Source organism: Lichenostomus cassidix, chromosome 2 (genome assembly GCF_008360975.1).
Source record: "Lichenostomus cassidix isolate B80296 chromosome 2, HeHo_3.0, whole genome shotgun sequence".
Taxonomy (NCBI): Eukaryota; Metazoa; Chordata; class Aves; order Passeriformes; family Meliphagidae; genus Lichenostomus; species Lichenostomus cassidix.
In genome coordinates this window covers 60083630-60107105 of record NC_139482.1, presented here as the reverse complement: position 1 = coordinate 60107105, position 23476 = coordinate 60083630, and positions in this window count along the sequence as shown.

The window sequence follows — 23476 nt, the reverse complement described above, 5'->3', positions numbered from 1 at the left end:
GAACATTGCACCCTTCCTTGCCTGCAGGAAGGAAAACGCAGGAAGGAAAATGGTTAACTACCCAGTAACTGAATGAGAGTAGAGAAACATCTCATTTTGACTGAAAGATCTCATGTGAGTTTACAGAGGAATCTACATGAACAAGATAGTGAAACAGCTTAGACTTTGAGGGAATGAAAAGAGGTTTATCCTCTTCCCTTAGTTTAAATAAAAAACCATGGACTTCCCAATTAAATCAGGACTGCATGAAGATTTATTAAAGAAAAAAAAAGCTTTATTTTGTACATTTCAGGATTCCTTTTATCCTTGGACTTTCAAAATCAATATATTTTTTATATTTTATTTATTTATTCCTGTTCTTAGCACTGGAAGCCACCAACCAAGAAAAACAGACCAAACTGCTTGAGCAATCCAGCAAAAGAGGATGGGCATTTGTGCTTTCTCTTCACAATCTTTTGATATGTACAAATCAGTGAACTAATAACTATTGTAACTAATTTACTGGTATATGGACTCTGATGGAGGGAGAACTAAATTTTAAAATTTTGAATTTTTTTAAAAACAGTTTTAAGAAGAGAACAGGAATGTACAGAGAAGTTTCATATCTCTCTTCTCCCAAAGGCTCTTTCAATTGGGTTTTAATGTCAGAATTATACTAGGTTGATATTTTACTGAGATGGATACATGCCTTTTATCTCCAGCTGTAAAAGAAAATGTCCATTCTTCATAGAAGGTTACTCACTTTAGATCATAGTTAGTTCGGTTTATCTGGGTGTAGAGACTGCTATAATCAAAGACATGCTTCTTACATACAGTATCAGGGCCTCATCTGTAATGATGATTGAACTGGGAGAACTCAAAAGTGAAGGACTACCAGTCAAAATGAAGCCCACATGATAATTTTCAAAACTGTTGAAAACCCCCATTGTTCTTGTCTGGCAGTGTAGTCCTGGCTCTAGTAATTTCAAGAGAAAAAAATCCCATTGTTTTTAGTGGATGTAGTCTCATCCTGTATATGTTTTATAAATAAACTAGTATAACCCATATTTTAACTTATAGTTTATTACTGCTTTTCTCTTGCTTGTCGTTCACCCAGAAATCAGTAGCATTTATTGATCTAGAGGGGTCTGAGTGGAACCCAAATAAGAATTTAAGTCCCAAATTTCAAGTCTCAAATCTGTTAAAAAAGGCACATAATTAGTCCAAACTATTTTATATTTTCCACAGCAGAATAAATTAGCAACCCACAGGATTCTTTTTCAGTTTGTTTCTCTTTGTATCCCATTACAATATTCCATTGCAATATGATATCAGGAGATGCACAAGGCTAATTGAAAAAAAAAACCAAACCCAACATAGAAACAGACAGCTCAATAAAGTTCTTTTGGGCCCTTAAATATGAAAGTATATGGCCTTTCCATGCTTATTTAAAGATGCCAGTCAAAGAAATAAGCAAGAGAGAAGTAAAATGTTTGTAAAACTTTTATGTGTAGTTTTGACGGATGCAGATTCATACATTAGCGTGTGTTTTCATACATTGTTAACAAAGATTACTGAGTCTAGAAACTTAATTTAGACATTTATTTCAACTCTCTATTGATAATAATACCAATCATGACTCCTGTCTGGAATAACTGGATTATCTACAATAACAAACGTATTTCATTTCTGGGTTTGTTTTATTTTATTCATTTTTCCTTTTTGTTTTTCTTTCCCCCCCTCTGTCTTATTTTTCTTTTTTTCCCAACTATGTATCTTTTTAATTTGTAAATATACTGAAGCATAACTCCTCCATATATGCCTGAAGCAAATATGGCTAAGCAGATGCTGGCCATTTCAACTCACAAAGAAAACACCTTTTCTTGCCAGGACATGAGCCAAAACCTCTCTGAGACAAAACATAAATCAGCAGATCACCAGAGTATCCTTAAAACCCCAAAGCATAAATGACTGGGAGAAAACAAGGGTCTGTCATTGGTATAAACAATTTTAGTCAACAGCTTGTGTTGAGGATGAACTCTTTTGCACTGTTTTGTTTATTCACAAGAAATAATTTGTCAGAAATATCGCTGAATTTGGTTTTTTTCTAGCTTGAGGAAATAAAAGGCAGTTCCAGTTCCTGTCTGCAGTAAAATACTGGAGAATTAATGCAACTGCAAAATCTAATTCATCTTTTTCTGAGTTTTTCTGTCCCTACTCTTGAAAGCTGTAATCATAGTTGAAAATGATGTAAGCTTTATTTCCCACTACACCAAACTTGAAGAATGTCCAAGTTTAATATCAGTCTCAAAAAATATCTGCAGACAAGTAAACTAATGTCAAGCAATACTTTTAATTCCTACAGAAGTCAAAGAACAATGGTTATTTGGAATTTTCAGGTACTCAAAACTGTCAGTAGAAAAGAAAATGAAAACTGTCAGAAGTCTTTTTCTATATGGAATAAATGACATTCAGCAGAAGAGAAAAAACATGTATGAGACAACAGTGTTGTGCTTTAATAAAACACACCTTGTCTTTTATTCAATGAAGTGATGAATAAAGAACCAAACTCTTGAGGCACACTCAAGAAAACATATGGACAGTGCTTTCTTAACTCAGGCACCCCCAGTTTATGTTGCAGTCTGGAAGTCCTCTAACTACAATTGTTCAATCTATTTTAGGATCTGGCACAGAGCTTGTACCACGTGTATTTCAGCATTCTCTGGCAATTTTATTTGACCATTTTTCCTAACAGAGAGAACTGGTTTTAAAAAATGTTTTGAATTGAACCAACATATTTAATGTTCTGTCTGAAATTCTATGACTTTCCAAAAAGACATGCTATGGTCATCTGTGTCACTTTACTTAACTGGCTCCCTTATGGTACTATTGCATTTACAGTTTGTTATCACAGTCCTAGTTTTTCTGTAACAATCATTGAAATAACTCAGGCATTCAATCCTGGCAAGCCACAGACTATTCGGCACTTTGAAATTCATAGATTTAACAGCATAGTGTCAGATCATTTTTCATAACCCTTGTTTCCTTGTCAGCATGTCATAGGCAGTAAAGAGCTGCTAGATTAGTACAAATATATAAATCTTTTCTCAGCTTCACCTCACTGCTGTTTAATACTACTTTACTACACCACTGTGCTTACTAGTTTAAAATACCTTCTGTTTGGAGAAACGCATATTTATTATTATTATTGGGGAGTTTTTGTGCAATTTCCCTGAGCACAGGCTGACAGCTGCATAGCGCTTTGTCATTTATCATTGTACACAAGATCTGTCAACTTGGGAAACAATTTCAATAAAAAAAAATCTGCATGGAATTACTTTGTGAGAGCAAAAAAAAAGCGCCCCAGTTCTGTCTATTGTATATGCAATTCTGTGGCTCTATTTATTTATTTATTTTTGCCTACTTCTCTCCTTTTTTTTTTTTTTTTTTTTTAATTTTGGCTGTGAAAGGTACTTAATGTACCAAAAACAATTTGTAAAAGCATTATTTCACCAATTGGAAGTGTGTACGCCTTGCTGAGGTCTCCCTTATCTAACTGTTGCTAATACATTTTCATGCTGTGCTCTTATGGCTTCATTTTACAGTTGACGAGATCACCCACTCCATGCTGTGTTGGAAATGGGACCCTTGTCACTCTAGTCCACAGAGTGCACTTAACATGTGAACAACAAACAACAAAATGTTACTGTTTTAAAACATCTTCTTCATCCCTTTATTCCTTTGTTGGAAACTTAGCCTTGCTTTTATGGCTTATTTTAATAAACTAGAGCAAAATAACCATGTAAATCAGAAATCCCATACCTATCAAAATGGGAGGATTTACTCACCTATAGATTCTGTTGAGTTAACCTTAGAAGAGGTCAATAACACTCTGCAGATTCTTCCAAAACCTATAGCAGTCCTCCTCTGCTGACCTCATCCTCCTCAAAATTTACAGCAGGAGAAATTTTTTTCATGACACAGCACTTTTCTTCATTTTTTTTTTTATTTCTTATACATCTTGCCCTGTAACTAGATCAACATCTACGGCCGACGGTTAATAAAACAAACTGGGGCAATAATTGCTGTGAAATTATGTTCTGGACAGCTGAAAAGGAGGGATCAGTATTAAGAGTCTCTTCTTTTCCACCCTGTCAGTTTTTTCTCCAGCTATGGATTTGTTGTCATCAGCACCTGATGATTCTGCTGACAAATCTGTCAGAAAATTAATTTTTCACTCCCCTCTTGATTGACTCCATTCATAGCATATAACTCAGTCAAAAAGGGCCACTCTCAAGCTCACTCACTCATGTGTTTGTGTTTTTAGCACCAATGCTGAGTGGACAGACACACATGAAACCATGAAATATTCAGAAGGCATATTTCACCCTTAATTTATAGTTCTTTATTATCCTTATGAAATGCTATGTGTTCTTCTTTGAGTTTGCTTTAAATCACTTGATTTCAAAAATATTTCTTTTGGAGGAAGGAGTTTTGCAGATTCTGTACTTGAATTAAAGCACAGATGTTAAATTCAGCTGGATTTCTTGAAGAAACTAGTATTTGAATATATGATGTTAATGCCACTCAGTTTCATATATTACTATTGATAAAAATATGCCTTTCATAGAAGAATAATTTTTGTTAAAATGAGAGGTATCTTCAAAACTTGCTCCATAGAAATGACTCAGTAATAGTGTAAAAAGTAATAACTGGAGGATCTTCTAGAGCCTGAATTATTCAGACTAAATGGTTACAGGGAGAATTCTTGTTTGTGAGGAACCAATCAGCCTCTAGTGGCAGTTGCTGGACCCTGCATTAAAATGCACGAAACCGCCTACAGGCGACCTACTTCCAAGATGCAAAAATCACAAAGCTTTTTAAGTGTGAGCAGAAAGTGCTTGCATACCACAGTGAATGGGATTCCAAGAGGTCACCTCCATAACAGGCCCAACTTTTTGAGAAATCACTTCTTTATTCAAGGAGTAGACTAGAGTAGTTGCTAGACTACAGCAAGTTTGATAAAAACATACAAAAATAGTTTGTGGCACCACAAGGACTGCACATGTATTGTTATTAAGATGCTGATAAAAATGAAGAGCTATTGGAAGAAAAACACTATCAATAAAATGAAGAGAAAAGCTGCCAGTAACTTTTTTTTGACACTGGAACAGTATTCTCAGAATCTGTTCTTATCCACACTTACACTGGCATCAATAAGACAAGGCTCCGTTGAAGTTTAAGTCATATAGGTGCTAAGAGCTATTATACAAAAAGTTATCATATTGATAAAAAGATAAGCACACATAAACTGCCCAGTCTATCCCAGTCTCAATCAACAAGGCTTTGCGTCGGACACCAATGAAGGCAAATTTTACAACTGATATATTTTTCACTAAATGATGTTATCACCAGCTGTAAGCAGGCTAGTAACCAAATATAAAATCAGCAGATGCTGTCCTCAGAAAGTTGTTGGACTTTGACAGATGATTGATGTTTTCCACAGTATTTTCATTTTAAAAGTGCAAGAAAAGTTGAGAGAAGGCAGAGGACAGCAGTACAAAACCCCCACAATTTAAAATAACTTTAGATTTAGCACCAATAGCAAAGGTTTTTCAAATGCATTATTGTCATTCATTTTGATGTAATTATCCTGACATGAATTTAGTTTTTCAGTACATGGTTATTTATTGGAACAACATCTTTTAAAAGAAGTTATGGTCATTTTGGTTTCAGAATAATTATTTCAAAGAATCTGTCAATTTATTTTTTAACTGTAAAGTCTTCTATCTTGAAGAAAATATCAAGTTTATTGTCTCTCTTTTTGCTTTAATCTCTGGAATTTGCTTCCAGCAGGCAAATTTTTTCCTCCAAGACAATTATAATTATAAAAACAAATGAAATGTAGTTAACTATTTATTGACACATTAAAAGGAAATAAATAGTATAACCAGCAGTTGATGCTTTCCTCGAAGGTGTTGCTTTCATAAGCACTATTATTAGCTAACCAGATTCAGAGAAATGGGGGAAAGTGGTGCGAAGAGGGCTGTCATGAAAGAGTATGGAGTCAGTGATTTCATGCATAAAAGAAGTATTTCTAACACACTCTGTAACAGGAACATCTGATTGAATTGAATTGAAATATGTAGGACATAAAATTGTTTTATCAAATTTTATATATCATTGCATTTCACCTTAATGTACAATATTTCATAGCTTTACAATTGTGCCCACCATGAGCTTCATACTTGCATTGTTTGGGAGCAAAAATTTCTGAAGACCTAAATAAACAGTCACTACAAATGATACCACTGGACCTGGAGTTTTAATAAAATATGTCTACAGATGTTACTTGCAGTCTCCAGGTAAAGAAGGACATCACAACTGAATGATCAATTTTCTATGACAGAAACTGAAAATTATCAGCCTTTTAAGAAATGATCTGTGAGAAAAAGTAAGTTGTTGATCTTGAAGAGCTTTGATACATAGTACATGTATTTTTTTTTAACCAACCTTCTGGACAGCAATCTCCAGTTTGAATGACAACGTTTTTTGCACTTTGACAGATAGGCTTAAGTCCACAAAGATGATTTTTTATTGGAAATAAAGTAAGAGAAGGGTCTCATAATGCTTAAATTGTATCAACCTATTGCTAAAGGGAAAAAAAATCCCCTTTCTAAGTAACTAGTAAGAAATTATCACAGGGCAGTAAAAAATCAAAGAGAAATTAAAACAATTACCAGTTACTTTAGGAAATAAATGATCAGTAATTGCTGAGAATTTGACAGATGTGGTGCCAGTGTCTCAACAACATTTTGGATGAAGTTAAAAACACATAGAGGAGCAGTCAGAACATTTGATCCAAAAAATTACAGATCAAGGACCTGATACACACAGGGGTTATTTGAAAAATGACTGTCTAGAGCTGGAGCAGAGTGTCTCACAAACATTATTGCTATAAAAAGAAGAGATAAGGAGAAGGAAGGACAAAAGAATGAAGAAGAGACCTAAATGACAATAGTGGGAACTTCTATGACCTTTTCTTCTACTTTGAAGTAAAATGCAGAAATGAATCGTCATGATTAAACACAAGAGTGAAAAAGGTAGAAAAGTTCTGCAAGTCTACTTAAACTAATTGTTTCCTCTTGATTGTTATTTATTACAACCCAAGTGTACAACCTAGTGTCACCCCACTCAGGTGGAAATGTGAGCATGTGGGCTATTTAATATAGTAATTTCCCTAATGTAGAACAATTACAGAAATGCGCTGAGTAACTTTGGGCTGATTCCCCGGGAAAGAATTCTTTACAGAGTTTCTACAAGGTACACCTGTGCCTCATTACCTGAATCGATATTTTTGCCATGTTGATTTGAAGGACAAAATAGACTTTGGAGATTCTACTTCCATAATTACAAAGAACATAAAAAAGTGACATTAAAACTGGCAGGAAAACTTAAAAACCTGCCACACAGTACAACAGGACAGCAAAAATACAAGACTAGCTCTAACTTTGCACCTAGGAGCCTCTGAATAGCAAACAATTCCATTTTGTTAACAAGCCACAAGCGTACACTTAAGAAGCAGGTGAACAAATGTAATTGTGAAAAGTACAATGATGCTTCTAAGTCTAAATTGTGTTCCTCTCAAGGCACATGTGTTCATCCATTACATAGTATTTTTTGTGCGGTTTTATCTTTCTCCTCTATTTTAAAACAAATTAATGGCTTTCCCTTAATGACCTAAAAGATCTTAAGGTGTAAACCTTAAAGGATTTCTTTCAAAATCTGTCACATCTCCTCTTTCTGTATTATTAAAATAAAGCAATCATCATTCTTTTCTCTCTCTCTCTCTCTCTCTGTATTCCTGGCTTTCGTCTGGCCTGTAAGGTCAATACAGACTAAAGGCCATTAATATCTGATAACTGCAAAGGACTTGTACTAAACACTGATACTCCCAATATGATCTCTGGTGAATAGGTTTCCATATCAGAAAAACACCATTAGAGTTATCAGCAGCTGGCACAGTTTTAACCTCCGCAGAGGCCAAGGAACAAACAAACAGAGACTGAAATATCCCATTATCTCTAGAGGCACTTACTACTACTCTGAGCACAGGTAGATTGGTGAGGTACCAGGGGGTAAATTTGCCCTCTGTCTGCTCCTGCCATACCCATTCCTTGCACAGATGTAACCTCCATGACTGACAATCTGACCAGTGTGACTAGCTTTTCATTCAGTTTATTTGCTCTTAAGCCTTCTTTGCAGACCCCCTTTATTCTAGAGAATCAAATACACTGGAAAATAATCCAGGTGTTCAAACAGCTTCAAAGGTAAGACTATGCAGAAATTGGTACTGAAAGCAGAACTTTTAACCTTTCACACTTTCATGATTGAAATTAGATTCCACATTTAAAAATCTTATTTTTCATACATCAATTTCATTCTCAGTAATTTAGCTGTGTGTTGTATGGGAGAAGATCCACACACTGTGGCAGTACAAACACATAAAATGAATGCTTCATAAAGCCCTCAAGATGATACCACTTCAATCTCTAGCAGTTGACCCATATTTAACATATTTACCATGTCCACTTCTGCACAAGCCACCTCAGATGCAAATGGCTTTTGTGATTTAAGCCTTACAGTCAGAAACCATTTCAGAGTGACACAGAAATTCCTGTGGACTGCTGAGGACTTCTAGTCACTTCCTTTTCCAAATACTGCTGTCTGCATTAAGGTGATGTGTGTGTCTGGCTAACTGGTACTGAAACTGGAAGTCTGGTATGGAATATACTTGTCTGTGAGTGTTAGGATTGGGAAGTAGGAGGGTGCATAAGGAGAGTTTTGTCTGGAGGTGAATCTGGATTTAACCAATCAATTCTGGATTTTTAGCAGTGGCATTCACAGTATATGCTCAAGGGAGCATAAAAATGGAAGAAAAGCATGTGTCATCCATGCTAGAGAGAGTCTGAAGACAGCTTGAGAGAGCCGGGGCTGTTAAGACTCAAGAAGAGAAGGCCCTGGGGACACCTTAGAGCAGACTTCTTGTGCCTGAAGGGGGCTTACAAAAAGGCTGGAGAGGGACTTTTTAGAAGTAGCGGTAGGACAAAGGATAATGGCTTTAAGCTGAAGGAAGGTCCATTTTGATTGACATTAGGAAGACATTCTTAACCATGAGGGTGGTGAGGCACTGGCAGTGGTTGTCCAGAGAAGCTGGGGATGCCCCATCACTGGAAGTGTTCAAGGCCGTGTTGGGAAGGGGCCCTGAGCAACTCTAGTGGGAGGTGTCCCTGCCCATGGTAGTGGTTTTGGATGATATTTAATATCCCTTTCAATGCAAACTATTCTGTTGTTTCATGATTCTGTGACATTGCAGTCATCATCACCTTAAATAGTGAAGAGAGTTTAATGAGAAAGCTCTGCACTAATCACATGCAGAGTCAATGCCACTGTACTTGTTGCTTGTTGCCTGGAAAAGAACATGTGTCCTTATACGCAAGGTGGAAAAGCAAAAAATCTGAAGGTTTAATCTAAACAAGCTTCTACTTACCCATGTCTTCCATTTTCACTCCTCATCCTGCCCTCAGAAGGTAAAAATAAATTGCTGGAGTGTTTGCAGACCATGAACAGTTGCTGATGGCATGGCACCTGGAATCAGAAAAAAAAATCTGCTTTATGTCTCTGTTGACTGGAAATTCATTTGTATATATATGCTACAAATCACTATCTCCACCAACTGCTTGATATGGAAAGAAGAAAATGATGCTAGTAATGTATGACCCTGAGAGTAGAGGAATTGTAAGGAATTGTAGCTATTTACATCAGTTGTCAGCAACCTGCTGCTTGTTTGCGGTGTTGCTGCATGGATATAGATAACCTCTCTGAAACATTAGCTGAGACAAAGCAAGTAATTCTTTGTTGACACATTGTCAGTTTCTAATTTGTTCTCAAACTGTGAGGTAAATCCTCCATCTCCACTGGAAAAAGGACCGCTCTATCTCCCATCAGTCTTTCTGCCCTTTTCACTTTCTATTCTCAGCTGGAAATGCAGTCGAAAAGGAGTTTCCTGCCCGGAAACAGATAAAATGTACCAACAAAATTATCTGGAGAGTTTAACCTTAGCTGCGGTTCCTTTACATCACCCTGAATAAAAACACAGAGCAACGCAGAAGGAAAACTGTGATCCTTATTACAGCAGCATCAGAAATCAGGAGGGCTGCAGTTGCAAGGGACAGAGGTTATCCTTTGAACTTGAAAAATGTGGCTTTAGCTACAGAAATAAATGCCTCACAGCCAGGTCTTGGTGAGCAAAAATGAAAAGCTGAGAAACAAAACCAGAGTGATGGCTCTTCATGAAACATCGTTATGTCAAGAAGAAATGGCGAATACTGTGGCAAGGACTTCATCCTCTTTCCACTCCTACTTCTTGGTAGCTTTGAAGAGTCTGCAGTAGGAATACAGTAAAATGTGATGTGCTAGAAATTTCCTTGTAGAGAGATTGACCTGATTACATTTCACTGGGCATAGGAGCTCATTCTTCTTTCTGACTGCTGCTCAGATAGAAGACTGACAGCTCGACTCCATCACTTGGATTAATGGGTTAAAAGCTGAGATCTTTTTAGTATTTTGGACTTTATTTTCTTTATCAGCTTGACTTTCATGCTCAGAGTGCTTTTGCCACAATATTCTTTTAAAAGTACACTTGTCAGGGTCCATTTGCTACTTGGTACCTTGATGGTGACATCAGCGATGGCTGTGGTTTACCTTTTGACCTTAGAGAGGCAGCAGATGGGCCCAGTAATAAATCCCGATTATTAGTGAAGGAGCCAATAGCTTGGAAAGGCAGAAATAAAAGTCAGGCAGTTTTACTCCACGGTTCTTGTTATTTGCTTTGATATGGAGTTGTGGGCCGTGTCAGGGGCAATGTGGAGCAGCCTGGGCTGCCCGCAGCCCTCCGATCCCGGGAGGCTGTGTGTGCCATGCCTCCTGCCTCCTCTTCCTGCTCACCCCCCCAGCAGCCCCAACTGCATTCACACGTGAATCCACTTCAGCTTTTGACTCCGTGACCCAAAAGCAGCAGGTGGAAGGGTATGAGCTCCCTGGGTAGCCATGGGGCATCCAAGGCTGGGTCCTTCTCTGCAGGCTGATGTGGGAATGGCTGATCCGTGCTATGCAAGCCCTCGAGGAGAGTGCACGGCATCAAGAGCTGTCAGAAAGAGGCCTCAACACAGCCCAGGTCTGGCAAAGGACACAGGACAAAGGAACTTCATCATGGTGTTTTTACAGTGTTTTAAAAAGAAACCACAAATGCCCAAAATGCAAGGCCAGTCTCCTAGAGCACCAGTTCTGTGTTCCCTATGCTGAGGCTTGCAGGCAGGGTGGCTGAGGGCTGGCTGTGGCTACCTACAGTGCCTTGGTCAGGCCTTGGGTACAGAGAATGCTGCTTGGCTCCAGTCAGACAAATATTTTCCATTTTTGGTATAAAGATGTTTATGTTCTAGTCTTGCCTGGTAAGGGTTTTTTCCTAATGTGTGTAGTTTGATGGAAGAATTTTCTTAATTGTTTCTAGGGGTATTATGCAGTTTATGTACTCAAATCCTGGAGCAAAATTGTGGTTTTGCATGACTAAAGACAGTAAGATTTTTTTCTCTTTTTATAAACACAAAACAGCACAGCTGCATAAACCAAGTTTCCAAAATCCCTTTGTACCCACATGTACTCACAACATGGATATTCACAAGCCTTATTATATGTCATCATGGTACAAGAGAAGGATGAAGAAATTATTGCTTTACTTAATTATTAAGTATAAGTCACCCAGGAATAATACATACTAAGATTTTTTTCTCTGAAAATTCTATGTATGGTTTTTGTAATTTTATTTTTTTTTCTTTTTCTAGGAAATGTGATAAGGCAAAATGCCTTTAGCATCCTTGCCATAAGTCTGTCATAAAAGAAAATGATAAGTAATTTTATTTTCTCCTCACCCTGAGTTTTTGTTGATGTTTTGGAACATCCAGGAAGTGCTTTTTTCTCAACAGATATAGAAGCTGTCTTAAAAAAAAAAAAAAACAAAAACCCCCCAAAATACAACAACAACAGCAACTAACAAACAAAACAAAGCAAAAAGAAACCAAAAAAGAAAAACTAAAAAGAAAAACAAATACCAATTTTTACTGGAGACCCAATCCCCTCTCCTTTTACCTCTGTGAACATTGTGGGCATTGTGAACGCACTACAACTTTTAAAGCAAATCAAAGAAAATGTCACAGTTTTCTTGTCCTGAAAATGTTCCCATTCATTTACTTGTAGGAATAACTTTACTTTGTCCTGTCTTAATTCAAAAACTAATGATAATCTATTGGCTTTTTAGAAGGTGATTTCCAAATGAACCACAGTTTTTTGGTTTCCCACAAATCACTAATTTAAAATTTACAGTGAGTTATCAAGCAATTCTTTGCCCACAAAAGTATGCATGGCGATCAGGATATTATTGATTCCTGGTTAAATTTACTTCAGGAATATGATGGGAAAAAAGTCTTTTTGCATCAGGAAGTTCTATAATTATTTTTCAAAAATGGAAATCCTTTCTAGGTAAAAAGAAGATTTTTTTATTTTTTAAATATAATTTTTATAAATGTTTTTCATTTACCTGAGTAGAATTTTTCTGTGAAAATATTTTATAATAGTTTAATGTCCAGAGCTGCAATCTTTGTTAATAGAAGTAATAGAAAAGTCAATTTTAGATGCCTTTTTCTGTCTCTGTGTAGTGTCAATGAAGAATAGACATAGGAATCAGGCCCTTTTTTTATATAACAGACACAAGCTTACTGTGCAATTATTAACAGCTAGTGGTTTTACTTCATCAGTTGTTAGTTATATCAATCATTTCTATGCCAGCATGGAAACAGAAGCTCTACTGTTTTGGACAAGAAAGCGTATGTGTATGTTGTGTGTGTTCCATATAAATTACCCAGGTGTTTTAACACATCCAGGTGGTTTTTTATTCCTTTTGGAAAAACAGAAAGGAAACTACCCAAGGGCTAATGTTCTAATTATCAGTGGTTGTGCAAGCCTCCAAAAAGCATGTACTCTATAACCCCTGGAAAAATTCTGACATGTTATAAACTGGCTAAATTAGCTTCAATCAGTAAACAAACAAATTGGTGCCAGCACAATAGTACAATAATGCAGTGCATACTAAGTGACTTATTTTCCTAATGCCAAAAATAGCTACATAAGCCAATGCAAAATAGCCAATGCAAAATTTTTCTTTATATAATCTGAGTTAGGAATCGTAAAAAGTCATGATTCCTGACCTTTAAGTAAGAACCATAGGACTAGAACATCTCTTTTCTCAGAGATTTCTGTAAAATTCTTTCTTGGCTTTGGCTTGCAACCCAAATCACATATGATTTAAAATGTTAAAAATTAAACATATTTAATTCCACTGCTGTGGTAACTCTGGAAGCTCAGGTGCGTGACTTTTTCTATTTCAGCATTGAAAGAGGAAGCCAAATTCTACAGGGCAGGTCATATTGGGCTAAACTAAGTAATACTGAAAGAGGATTGCTCATGTAGGAGAAGAGCATAAAAACCTGTAAGGAAAAGTTAAAATACTCCAAAGTGGGCTTTGGAATCAATGTTAGGGCATGAAAATGTAATCAAAAAGCATAATTTTTAGTTCTCTAATTCCTCATGGCTCTTTATCTACTTTTTGGTTCCTTACTGGAAGATACTGTGAATATGTGAATTTTCTCTGTGGCCATATCTGATTGCAGAAGTGTGGAGAAAATGTTGCAGGAGCCATTTATTTCATTGTTGTGCATATTATTTTTTTCCCATCATTTTTTTGCTGAAATGTGAATATACTGACTCTCCTGAGTAGGTAAAGTCTTCTCAACTTCATTTTTCTTTTATGACAAAATAATGTCATGTAAGTTATCAAAATGTTGTATACATGTTTTTCTGCCTCTGTCAACAACATACCTATTTTGACCAGTCAGTGGTACCAGAAGTTGCATATTTGCTGACAAAAGTGAACTAGACCTATGCACATTAATTTATGCTTTAAATTAGAAACACTTTGTTTTAAGTGTTGTGTTTTCTTCTGTCTTCATTTAGCTACACTAACGTATTTCTCCATGTGAAACTGAATAATTAATTGTCCCAATGGTACCATCAGGAAAGTGTTTTCAATTGCTGTTTCTGGAGACTCCATTGCTACTCAGCTCCCATGAACATGTCAATAAACATACATGGTTGACTAAAACAGAATATTTCTTTTACACACTTAACAGTCTTTTTCTGAGACTAGAGGAGACCTAGATATTTAAACTCCTGGTGTTCTTTGTGCAGAAACAGAGTCCTTAAGTCTCAACTGTTGCTTTTCTAAACTGCAATCAATACATTGAAAAAGGAAAATAACTACTGGTAGCCTTATTAAAACCCATTTGTACCTAGAAAGAACTCTAATAGTGTAAAAAAACGTTTGCTGATCTTGGTAAAAAGTAGACTTACAGCTGTTGTCTGTCTGTTTGTTTGTTTGTTTGTTTTAACCAGGAATTTCAATAGTGTTTCCTCAAATTTTTTGCTGCTTTTGCAAAATCATGCTTTATAACCTCTTATGAGAAAACATCTCACATATTTATTGCAATTGACCTTCTTTTGAATTAATCAGGAGTATATACAGATATTTTTTTCATAATAATTATTCCACATGCAGTTTTTTATCTTTTTCACAGCAGCTTCACACATTATACAGTATGCATCACAGCTACAATCATGAGTAGTTTATCCTGGCTTTCCCTTGTCTTCTAAAGGCTCTAATGAATGCTAAAAAATATATGATGAATCTATCAATCTCTCACAAAGTATTAAGCTCCATTAGGAATTACCATCTATATTCAGTCTCCTTCCTGTTACCCAAATTATGACTCCAGAGAAATTACTCCACACTGAATAACAAGGCAATGCTCTTGCTATGGGATCCCACCTGTCTGCACAGCAATGACATCTCTTCTGGGATCTGCCCAGTACTATACATCTGACCCTAATTTCATAGCATACTATTTTGCTGCTCAAAATTCTCTGGTCTTGGTTGTGCCACTGAGATGGTGCATTCCATACAGCTGGTTCAGTAACAATGCTCCATTAGAATGATCACATCTTGTAAATTCCCTGTATGCCTCCTACATGCTCTCAGCACTCAGGGCCATTGACTGTGACTGTTCTTTGTTGTATGGAAGCAAAGATGCTTCTCATTGCCATTATTATTTTGATCCATTCACACTTGGGGGACCAAGCAGAAAGTGAATTTTTATTTCTGTGCCTATTTTTGTGTTAACCATCTGACAGCTTTTCTGCTCATCCAGAGTATACATCCCCTGGCCTTCTTCCATGAACACTTTTTGATGGCAAGTTTTGAGAGACACACAGACACAGACATTTCTTTTTATTTGTTGCCTTTATAGTGTTCTGTTTAAGTTTAAATTGACAGAGATTTTCTGCTGAGGTAACAGTTGACTTTTGCAGGAAAAACTGGGAAGGATTCCCCATCCCACACCCCTTTGGGAAATTCAGCAGTTGGGAACAAGAACCAGATGAGTTCAGACTAAAAGCTGTGCAATTATTTTTAACAGCGAGGACAGGTATAACTGACACAGCTATTGCAGATTCTTTCTAAATGCGCAATCGCTACAAATAGTTATGAAAAATTTTGCATAACTTAATACATAAAATGGATGACATGCATTCAATAACCTGATATTTATGTTATTTCTGTCTTTGCTGTGTGTGATTGTCCCTCTCTGTTTATGATTATAATCCACCTGCTAAAATGTGTCAGGTAATTTTTTTATAAATGTTTTGCTGCTTTATGGATTGTTTCTTCTCAGAGATGTAATTACCCATTCTGTGTGTTCTGCTGTGCCCATCATTTTAGAAAAATCACTTATTTTTATCACACTGCAGGAGTCTTTTGTTAAATCAACACAAAATTTTATCCTTTTCTTCACGATTACACCTCTAAAAGCAAAATTATTAATTCAAACTGTAAAATCATAATCTGCCACAGACTTTCAACTCTTGCCCACTCCACAGAGACAATGATATAACCCACAATCTTCTGATCACTTTCCATTTTGTGTTGGTAATTAAATTTTCCAACATTTGATCCTTGCATGGTCAAAGCCCAGCTTCTTTATTTAGAAAATGACTCAGTATCCTACTTGCCTAACCTAGGTCTCCTGCAGTATGGTATGGAAAGTTCATTCTGAATCAAAAAATATTACTAATTTCCATAAAGAAAATTATGATTTTTTAAAAACATTCATTGCTGTGTTCAAAGGAGACAAATAAGTCAGAATGGAAGTGTAAAGTAGTATGTAAAGATGCAAGTTTTAAGGCTCAAAATACCACTACTAATTCAATATCAAGGTTTAGAGGATTACTTAAAATGCAAATTCTTAGGTGATGAAACTCAATTGATGGTATTATTCATAAATCATAATTATATGTGACTTGAAAATAAACTCTGCCTAGTGTTTGCATTAACTCCATTATTTTAGAAGAATCAGGCTCACCTGTTTCATTTGAGCTAGTAGGGTCTGAATTAGTCTGTTTTGGTGGGCTAGATGAATGGGTTGGTTGTTTTTTTTTGATTGCAACCTTTAATTTTCCAAAATAAATCCACAATTATGTTTCAGAGATTCCTGTATTCTACTGTTTGCAGGTTAGCTATCATGACATGTCCCTGTGCTGCAAAGAGCCTGCAACAGTAGCAATGACAGACATAATTTCTATTCCTATTCTCCCAAATCTAAGGCAATCCAATAAATGGCAATATTACAAAGACAAAACAATGTTCAGGACAAAGTACATCTCCAAATAACTTTTAATTTCTTGTTGATTAAACTAGCCACTGAAGCAGAATAACAATGTGGAAAATATGAAAATAATAATGTTATTTTGTTCTACCCTTACTTCTGGTCTGAGTCAGAATTTCTAGACATGAAGGTGAGATGGTCTTCAGCATGTTTAGGTACTCACAACTACATTTGCACCTAAAGACTTGAACATTTTCTAGTAACTATGAATAGGCCAGTATTGTTCTCATGCTATGAAAAATGAAACACAACAAATATTATCTAACAGAAGGAGAGAGAAATTTCCCCAGAATAGAAGGCAACAAATTGTCAGCTCTATTTGCACAAGAACTTTAATTTTCTACTAAGCAATCCCATGTACTAGGAAAAGAAAATCTTTTCAATTTGGAGGACTTTGACAAATATTAATATATCACAGTTGCAATGGGATTCATTTGTGCTGTGGAATCTAAGAGGTCAGTACATCTGTAAAGACTTATAGTACTTAAGAGATGATCGTACAAGACATATGGTTTAATCATGATGTATTTAAGCCTTTTTTATCTGCTTAAGAATTCAATGTTTTTCTTTCTCTAATTTAAGAAACCATTTGTGATTCCTCTCAACAACCAAAACAGTATTAATACAGCAGCCAGAGTGTATTAAAAATGGACTGAGAAAAGTCAAAATTATGTAACGATAACTGATTACAACTATGATTAAAATATATGTATAATGATTTTAGTGTTAATCCTTGTAGGCTTGACATCACATTATAAATTGTTATATATGGGTGAATTTCCTATAGAATCTCATGTGTAGCACAGTAAATCCTCAGAGGAAGATAATGAAAATGTGGAAGGACCCTGTGATTTATATCTCAGCATTAATATGTTTATGTCACTAAAGCTATCTTCCAACAGAAGTTTACTTTTCTAAAACCATGCCCTCCCAATAATGATCATAACCATTGTTTTATGTTTAGAATGCTAACACACACACATCCAGTGTTGCATGAGCCATGGTGGAAAAAGCCTGCCAGGGTTTTAGGTGTCTGCTTGTCATCATGGCCCAACTTGCCCTTCATCATGGTTAGAATGCATTTGCTCCCCCCATTCTCACTGATGGCCAGACTTTGATAAAAGAATGTAGTAATCACAAGTTGTAAAATTATTCCCTGTGCCAAAATTATGGGAAGCTTTTCACACAGAAGTACCTAATCCAAAGAGATCACAGCCTTTTCAAATTGTACCTATTGAAGGTGGTCTGCTTGTGGTGTGACTTGGAACTGAACTCTCAAATCTGTAAGTGCAGATCAAGTGTGCAGGCAGCCACATGAAACAGACTATTGACAGGGTGCATGGCTACAGCAGCCCCACACGGAAACGTGACTCTCCTGCAAACTCAGCCACCAAGTATCACCTTTCAGGAATGTTTTTCTATTTTGTATTCTCCTTGGTCTTATTATTTAACAAAACCACAGTATCCAAATACTTGTATGTCATTTATCTGTCAGTAGAACAGACTATATAGAGCACACACAGGACATGAAATATATTAATTTTATCATCCAGACAAGGGTTAATATTAAAGGTCATTAGAAAAAAAATCCTAAAATTAAAAGTTATTAAACAGTCCTGCTCATAGATTATCTGCTTATGGACTAGGAAAAAATGCAAGTTAAAAGTTAATTCAAGAGTATTAACTTGCACAGTCTTAAACATAGGGTTTAGTCTTTAATAATAATCAAGCCTACAAGGAAAACCAAGGGAAAAAGATATAATCTTGATACAGAACACCCATATGTTAATTCATAGCGTAGACAGGAAGCTGCAGTTTAATTTTACCTTGTTCAGGCAGTTCCTATCAAGTACACCAGGATTTACTTTTATCTGTTAACAGAATGATCTTTCATACTGTTCATTGACATATGTTGAAAACATGTCATTTTCTAAAGGAAGAGAAGATTAGCTGTAATACATATAGAAGTCTTAAATCTGTGATTTAAAATGGGACTAGGCTTCTGAAATCTGTAGTCTAAGATCTGAGCATAACCATGCTCAATAACATATTTCTAGCACTATGACACATCTCAAAAAAGATTAAACACAGGAAGATGGGCAGCATTATATACCAGGAATCTAGTGGCTGCAAAGTCTACATAAGAGAATAATTTGATAATTTGTTCATCAGAAATTTTAGAACACAATATATACCTCAGCGGGGTTCCTAATCAAAGATGAACTCTGTCAATGCCTGAACTTTGGGGTTTTGGCTTGATCTAGAAGACATAAGAATTTCATTTGGCAAAGATTTGGTTGTAGATGGAGGCTGCTCTGGGTAGCACTCTATTGGTTGTCCTTGAGGAAGTAGAGTGAGCTTGTAAGACAAGATGCAAGTTTTTAACTATTGGTATCTCACACGGCATTAAAAAGACTTAAGGGCAGCAGTAACCTTATTAAATAAGGTTTAAATATCTTTTGTAGTCAGTGAGGGCACCACCCTACCTTCTTTTTACAAATAAGTAAATATTTATTCTAGGTGAAAGGTACATTTATCCTGTGGGATAAAATTTGCCCTAGTGATAATATGAAATACCTTAGAATTTATGCTCCAAATGAATGCCAAATCTCAAAATTATTCTGCAGCATTTTCTTAGCAGATATCTTCCACTTGTGGCTGTGGTATAACCTCATGTGATACTGTCAGTGCTTTGTCTGCTGTACATGGATTTGGACAGACAAAGTATTTGGATCTAATATTTAGGATCTATTAACAGTGAGCATCACAGAAATGGATTCAGGAACAACAAAGAAAAGAAATTGTATTGTCGTTTGTGCAAAACCTGAAATGGTGCACCAATCTTTTCTTTCGAAAAATCATGTTTTGCCATGCTTAAGTTGTTCTTCATGGGTTTTGTATTGACAAGCTGCTTTGAAACAGGTTTTATTGGAATCTTGCTTCTTAATTACATTGCATGTTGGTACTAAGCAGCCATTTTTTTCATTCATAACAAATGCTGTCATGGTCATATAAGAGATTTTTCCAATCTAAAAAGCCCTGTCATTTTATGTTCAGACTATTAGCCACCAGACACTGTTTACTTTTAGTGACTGCAGCATGTTTATGTGCGTCTACTTCAACAATTAAAAACAAATAGCCCTGAAAGGATGTACTTTTACCATCTAAGTAAATAATGGAGACGGATAAATGCAAGTTACTAAATCAAGATTAAATACATTTCTAAAGCTGTGTCAGCTGTGCTTTCAGGCCCAAGGAAAACAGAATTGATCACCTGGTCACAGTCCAAGGTCAAAGGTCGGAAAGAGAGACTGCTGACACTTAGGTAAATGACATGTTTAAAATAATAGAAGTTTTTGTCTAAAAGGGAAAAGGAGCAAGGAATACATGTACAAAGAGCAGTGTGGCGTTCAGAAATATGTAAAGACTTTTATCTTGTATTTTCTTCTTCTGAAATGATTAGGGATGAAAATCCATCTGAAATCAACGGAATCCTTTTGCTGATTCATGAAGTTCCAGGTTTCATAACAGATGTCCAATTATGTTCTGTACTCCAGTACTGAAGGGGAAAATCAATTTTAAAATGTTAGGTTTTTTTTTCTCAGCTTGTGGTTTTATTCTTAAAGTGTTAGAAGCAGCATGTTCTTAAGACTGCTTATCAATAATCATTCTAAAATGTTTGTAAAATATTAAGAATAATGTAATCTATACAATCATGTTTCATGCCATGAAGTTAAAAAATAAAAAAAAAAAAAAAGAAAGAAATCAGTATTGCAGAAAACTACTCCATGGAATTTTGGAGGTTTTGATACTTCATGAATGCATAAGGCCCAACTCTGTTTGAGGGAGTATTAGTGGCATCACAAAAAGTTTTACCGGGGGATGACGTGTCAATGAAAGCCACAGAGATAAGGTTTTCCATGGGCTGCCACACTGGATATATTATTTTCTTTAGCACAGGGTCTATTTGATATCACTTTTGTACAGCAAAAACTAACACTGTATTGGTACTGTAGCAAAACAGGCAAAATAAGTCTTGTTTCCAGAAGAAAACAGGAGGCATGAGATAAACAATCTTTTTCTCAAGATTAACTAAGAATTACACATCCAACTCAAGTTTTGATTGTAGTCTGCTCAGATAACAGTGCAAATTCCTGATGAAATGCTGATAGAAGTGAGGTTGTCAGCAGTCTAAACTAACAATTGATCCTTTCACTCAGACAAAGGGATATCATGATAATTATTAATTATTTCCTTTTTACTTTTGCCTCAGTCCAGATAAAGCAGAGTGACTGCATTTTCACAAACTGTTACTTTTCAGTGTAAGATGGTTACTGCATCACCTCCAGTCAGAATAAAACATCTCTGTTGTGTATCAAGATTCATCATCCAGCTGAGCTAGAATTCCCTGTTTTCTCTGAAATGGTGGTCTCCTACATGACAGTAAAATTTGTGAAGTCCCATCTCCAGGTTGCCCTGACATTTATTAAATATTTTAGCCAGAAAGAAACATTAAGGAGGCCTACAGACTAGGAAGACAATTGAAAAACCTCTAAGAAAAGAAATATCTTATTAATTCATTAAGTCAAACTGCTTGTATCTACACTTGTATGACTAGAATTATGGTTCATTAACTTCATTTCTTTATATGAGTTAATTAGCTCAGAGGAGGCCAGAAATTAATTACCAGCTTATATAGTTTGTGCAGAATGGCATTCTGTTTATTTAGTTTCTCCTATTAACTTTTAATCTCTTCAAACAATAAAAGAGGTAATTAGTATTTTATAAACAAAAATGAATGCAACAAAGGCAAATAATTTGCCAAATAGTGAGGCTCCTGTGTGGAACCTGATAGTTGTGTGGTTCAAGTTACAGACCTTTTCACTGTTAAGTATAAGCAAAAGGAGATTGACAATATAGGTAGTCTTCAGGCAGGGCCATGCAATCCATCATGAAAGAAGAGCTACCTACTAATAACTCACAGAGCAGAAAAACGAACCTTAAAAAGTTTCCAGCTGTTTGAAAATAATTGCCCATGTATTCAGCTACAGTAACAGTTGTAGCCAGCTTTACTAAGGTATGGGAACAGAGTGGAACAGAGTGGGAAAACAAAAAGAAACCTCTTTCATTTAGGTAAAAGAAGACACAACAAATCATCTGAATGAATGTATAGGCACATAAATGAGTATACTATCAATGCAGACTATACAATTGTGATACAAACAAATCAAAAGTCACCAGTGCCTAGTGTTTAACTAAGGTTTTTTCACTAACTATAACGTGTTAAATCTATTTAGCAACTTACAAGAAAAAACCTTACATTTTGGGGAACATGTATTGAACTTTGCCTCATTTTCTCCCTCTCCAGAGACTGCATATGTGACATTCTTTGTGAATTTTTGGTAATTTTAATAAGTGCATATTAAATGTACAAAGATACATCACAGAGTGAATATTCATCATCATATTTTTTGTGTACATGACAAAATAAAAGCAAATATGTGTCAAGCATTTTACTGAGGAAATATTTCAGGAAATTCTTGATGAGTGTTTAAGATTTTTATTAGCACTAGTTATTCACTTCCCTACATCTGCAAAACCAGGTGCCTTTGTCCAACTCAACAAAACCCAGGGAGAGCCATAAAAGCCCTCTTTAAAACACCTAAAGCCACCATGAATTTAAAGTCTGTAACCCTGAGCCATTCATCTGCTAAAAAACATAATGGGTTTCATTGAAGGGTAAGCCCATGCTCTTCCCACTGGTATCCATTTAAATTTCCAGTTATATATTTCATATTTTGAGACTGACAATTGTTAATGTTTCTTGTACAAGAAAGCTGTTTTAAGTGGTATAATCTTACCCTTTCTTAGCCTTTGGTTGTGTGCAATTTGTGGAAGCAAAAAGATAAAATACTGTGGAGTGGATTGTTTTGCCTGTATGTGGCTTCTTGAAGAGTGGGGTGAGTCTCAAAATAAATTGATTGCAAGACACTGGTTAGCTCTCCTAGGCAGAGAAACATTTTAATATTATGGTTCTATAATTCATCATTTACATATGAAATTAACAGTCACTCCATACAGTGTTGCTTTGGGGTAAGGAAGGAAAAGGTACAGTGAGTACATTAACTATTTATCAGTATGGCTTAATAGTGTCTTTTTTTTTTCTAGAATAAAATAATATTCATTAATATATTAATAAAATGACATCCAGTGCAGTCTTTAAATGGTGAACATTTGAACAAGAATCCCCTGGCTAGTGGTGTTTAATTTGTGTCATAAAACCAACGTGAGAAAACCTTGTTGGAGTTGCTCAAATCCAAAACAACACAGCACAGGTCTATCCTCATGCATAGTGGGGTAAGTTTAGGCTCAGCTGAAGACAACAGAAAAACCTTACTGACTGCAAAGAGAGAAGGATTTCCTCCACTGAAATCCTGCACTTCAGAACTCTTTCCAACTTCCTTTTCATCTAAGCTAAAAAATAGAAGTGTCCTTTCTCATAGTGGGTCTTATTATCAGATCAGCACATGATATAAACAAAGAAACATTTGGAATAAATCAAAGAAACCTTAAATTAGAATTAATAAACTCCCTTTAAATGACAGAAAGGT